Genomic DNA, 5144 nt, shown 5'->3' on the forward strand with positions numbered 1-5144 from the left:
CAGCGTTGTCTTGGTCACTGAGGACCTGTAGCGTTTCCCCTCTCGTTCTTGATGTGATGCCGTCCTCCTTAATCTTCCTAGGGATTCATCACTCCTGTTAGTCCTTTTGAACAATCACCATTGGCTTTGTTGAGGTGCTATTGCATTTTCTGTATCCCTGGTTTCTGTGCTCCTTTCCTCTGCTTTTTGGGTTTGGTTAGTGCTTGGAGGGAACTTTCCCATTTCATTGCATGTGTCAGAAAGGAAGAAACATGGAAAATCCGTACCTGGGCTCCCAGCTCAACAAGCTAGATGCGTCAGTTACTTGCTGCTACGTAACAAGTTACTGCAAAACAAAGCAGTTGGGGAAGGAGGTAAATAATAAATAATTGTAGTGTGTGTTATTATATAGTATGTAAGCGAAAAGCAAAGGAGAAAAGGAAAGATATAAGCATCTGAATGCAGAGTTCCAAAGAATAGCAAGAAGAGATAAGAAAGCCTTCCTTAGCAATCAATGCAAAGAAATAGAGGAAAACAACAGAATGGGAAAGACTAGAGATCTCTTCAAGAAAATTAGAGATACCAAGGGAATATTTCATGTAAAGATGGGCTCGATAAAGGACAGAAATGGTATGGACCTAACAGAAGCTGAAGATATCAAGAAGAGGTGGCAAGAATACACAGAAGAACTGTACAAAAAAGATCTTCACGACCCAGGTAATCACGATGGTGTGATCACTGACCTAGAGCCAGACATCCTGGAATGTGAAGTCAAGTGGCCCTTAGAAAGCATCACTGCGAACAAAGCTAGTGGAGGTGATGGAATTCCAGTGCAGCTCTTTCAAATCCTGAAAGATGATGCTGTGAAAGTGCTGCACTCAATATGCCAGCAAATTTGGAAAACTCAGCAGTGGCCACAGGACTGGAAAAGGTCAGTTTTCATTCCAATCCCAAAGAAAGGCAATGCCAAAGAATGCTCAAACTACTGCACAATTGCACTCATCTCACATGCTAGTAAAGTAATGCTCAAAATTCTCCAAGCCAGGCTTCAGCAATATGTGAACCGTGAACTTCCAGATGTTCAAGCTGATTTTAGAAAAGGCAGAGGAACCAGAGATCAAATTGCCAACATCCGTTGGATCATGGAAAAAGCAAGAGAGTTCCAGAAAAACATCTATTTCTGCTTTATTGACTATACCAAAGCCTTTGACTGTGTGGATCACAATAAACTGTGGAAAATTCTGAAAGAGATGGGAATACCAGACTACCTGACCTGCCTCTTGAGAAATCTGTATGCAGGTCAGGAAGCAACAGTTAGAACTGGACATGAAACAACAGACTGGTTCCAAATAGGAAAAGGAGTACGTCAAGGCTGTATATTGTCACCCTGCTTATTTAGCTTCTATGCAGGGTACATCATATAAGCTGGACTGGAAGACGCACAAGCTGGAATCAAGATTTCAGGGAGAAATGTCAATAACCTCAGATATGCAGATGACACCACCCTTATGGCAGAAAGTGAAGAGGAACTAAAAAGCCTCTTGATGAAAGTGAAAGTGGAGAGTGAAAAAGTGGGCTTAAAGCTCAACATTCAGAAAACTAAGATCATGGCATCCAGTCCCATCACTTCATAGGAAATAGATGGGGAAACAGTGGAGACAGTGTCAGACTTTATTTTGGGGGGCTCCAAAATCACTGCAGATGGTGACTGCAGCCACGAAATTAAAAGACGCTTACTCCTTGGAAGCAAAGTTATGTCCAACCTAGATAGCATATTCAAAAGCAGAGACATTACTTTGCCAACAAAAGTCCGTCTAGTCAAGGCTATGGTTTTTCCTGTGGTCATGTATGGATGTGAGAGGTGGACTGTGAAGAAGGCTGAGCACTGAAGAATTGATGCTTTTGAACTGTGGTGTTGGAGAAGACTCTTGAGAGTCCCTTGGACTGCAAGGAGATCCAACCAGTCCATTCTGAAGGAGATCAGCCCTGGGATTTCTTTGGCAGGAATGATGCTAAAGTTGAAACTCCAGTACTTTAGCCACCTCATGCGAAGAGTTTACTCATTGGAAAAGACTCTGATGCTGGGAGGGATTGGGGGCAGGAGGAGAAGGGGACGACAGAGGATGAGATGGTTGGATGGCATCACTGACTCGATGGACGTGAGTCTGAGTGAACTCTGGGAGTTGGTCACGGACAGGGAAACCTGGCGTGCTGCGATTCATGGGGTCACAGAGTCGGACACGACTGAGCGACTGAACTGAACTGAACGTCTGAGAAGACTCTTGAGGTTCCTTGGATTGCAAGAAGATCAAACCAGTCAATCCTAAAGAAAATCAACCCTGAATGAAATTCACTGGAAGGACTGATGCTGAAGCTCCAATACTTTGGTCACCTGATGTAAAGAGCCAACTCATTGGAAAAGACCCTGATGCTGGGAAAGACTGAAGGCGGGAGGAGAAGGGGACGACAGCGGATGAGATGGTTGGATGGCATCACCGACTCAATGGACGTGAGTTTGAGTAAACTCAGGGAGTTGGTGATGGATGGGGAGGCCTGGCGTGCTGCAGTCCATGGGGTCGCAAAGAGTCAGACACGACTGACGACTGAACAGCAACATGTTCCTGTTTTATGAGTCTCGTGTTTTTGTTCCTGTATTCTTCCCTTGCTGTTCTCTGATGTTAAATTTTTTTAATTTAAAATTATTTGGGGCTCCCCTGGTGGCTCAGTGGTAAAGAATCTGCCTGCCAGGGTAGGAGACACGGGTGCAGTCCCTGGCCTGGGAAGATTCTGTCCGCATCGGAACAACTAAGCCCATGAGCCGCAAGCGTGGAGCCTGAGCTCTCGAGCCCAGGAGCCCAGGCTGCTGAGCCCGTGTGCCCCAGAGCTGAGCTCCGTGGCGAGAAGCCACGGCAACGCGAAGCCCCGGTTCACCACAGCCAGAAAACACATACGCAGCAACGAAAACCCAGAACAGCCAAATAACCGAGTAAGTAAATAAAAATTATAAAACGTGCAGGTCATAAAAAAAAAGAACGCAAAACTTCATGGACTAGAAAAAAGAGCATCAATAAAACAAGTTTTCAAAACAATTTTTAAACGTTTTTTGATGTGGGCCATGTTTTTACTCTTTATTGAATGTTTGTTACAATGTTGCTTCTGATTTATGTTTTGATTTTTTTTTGGCCCCAGAAGCATGTGAGATCCTAGCTCCCTGACCAGGGATCCAACCCACAGTCCTTCCATTGCAAGGCGGATTCTCAACCACCTCACTAACCAGGGAGGTCCCTAAAACCATTTTTTTTTAGAAAATTATTTTAAAATTTTTATCTGGGGAAGCAGAGAGGGAAGAGAAGGGAAGCTGTGGGGTCAGAGGACACAGGGAAGAAAACACACGTCTAATTTTCCAAAATGAAGAGAGAAGGTAAAGGATCGTTAACTCTTAACGGGATGCAGGGCACGGGGAACTTGAGATGAGCAGCGAGGAGAGTGGAGGGAATCTCAGACCAGCAGAACAGACAGACGAAAAGATGGAAGGGGATCAGCATCACACTGAGCTTTTTTGGGGGTGTCGGTATCACCGTTTATCTTTTAGATTAATTTTATTGGAGCACAGTTGTTTACAGTGTGTTAATTTCTCGTGTGCAGAAAGTGGATCAGCAACATGTGCACGTGAATCCTCTCTGTTTTGGACTTCCTTCCCATGGAGGTCCTTCTCGCCACAGGACACCGGCAGGGCTCCCTCTTGTTGTTGCTGTTCAGGTTCCAAGTTGTGTTCAACTCTTTGCAACCCTATGGACTTCCACACGCCAGGCTTCCCTGTCCTTCACCATCTCCCGGAGCTTGCTCAAACTCACGTGCACTGAGTCACTGATGCCATCCAACCATCTCATCCTCTGTCGTCCCCTTCTCCTCCCACCTTCAATCTTCCCCAGCATCAGGGTCTTTTCAAATGAGTCAGTTCTTCACATCAGGTGGCCAAAGTATTGGAGTTGCAGCTTCAGCATCAGTCCTCCCAATGAATATTCAGGGCTGATCTCCTTCAGAATGGACTGGTTGGATCTCCTTGCTGCCCAAGGGACTCTCAAGAGTCTTCTCCAACACCACAGTTCAAAAGCACCAATTCTTCAGTGCTCAGCTTTCTTTATAGTCCAACTCTCCCAACCATACATGACCACTGGAAAAACCATAGCTTTGACTAGATGGACCTTTGTCAGCAAAGTAATGTCTCCTTTTTAATATGCTGTCTAGGTTGGTCATAGCTTTTCTTCCAAGGAGCATCTTTTAATTTCATGGCTACAGTCACCATCTGCAGTGATTTTGGAGCCCAGAAAAATAGTCTCTCACTGTTTCCATTGTTTCCCCATCTGTTTGCCGTGAAGTAATGGGATCAGATGCCATGATGTTAATTTTTTGAAGGTTGAGTTTTAAGCCAGCTTTTTCACTCTCCTCTTTCACTTTCATTAAGAGGCTCTTTAGTTCCTCTTCGCTTTCTACCTTAAGGGTGGTGTCATCTGCATATCTGAGGTTATTGATATTTCTCCTGGCAATCTTGATTCCAGGTTGTGCTTCATCCAGCTCAGAATTTCACATGATGTATTCTGCATCGAAGTTAAATAAGCAGGGTGACAATATACAGCCTTGATGTGCTCGTTTCCCGATTTGGAGTCAGTCTTGATCCATGTCCAGTTCTAACCAAAGTTCTAGAGCTTCAGCATCAGATGTATTTTATACTGAGTAGCGTCTGTATCGGAGAAGGTGATGGCAGCCCACTCCAGTACTTTGCCTAGAAAATCCCATGGATGGAGGAGCCTGGTAGGCTGCAGGCCATGGGGTGGCTAAGAGTTGGACACAACTGAGCAACTTCACTTTCACTTTTCACTTTCATCCATTGGAGAAGAGAATGGCAACCCACTCCAGTGTTCTTGCCTGGAGAATCCCAGGGATGGGGGAGCCTGGTGGGCTGCCATCTATGGGGTTGCACAGAGTCAGACACGACTGAAGCGACTTAGCAGCAGCAGCAGCAGTGTGTGTATGTCAATCCCAACTTCCCAGTTCATCCTGCCACTGCCCACCCTTCTCCCTTGGTATCCACATATTTGTTCTCTATATCTGTGTCCATTTCTGCTTTGCAAATAAGTTCATCTGTATCACTTTTCTATTCCACA

The sequence above is a fragment of the Bos taurus genome, chromosome 26 (assembly GCF_002263795.3).
Source record: "Bos taurus isolate L1 Dominette 01449 registration number 42190680 breed Hereford chromosome 26, ARS-UCD2.0, whole genome shotgun sequence".
Taxonomy (NCBI): Eukaryota; Metazoa; Chordata; class Mammalia; order Artiodactyla; family Bovidae; genus Bos; species Bos taurus.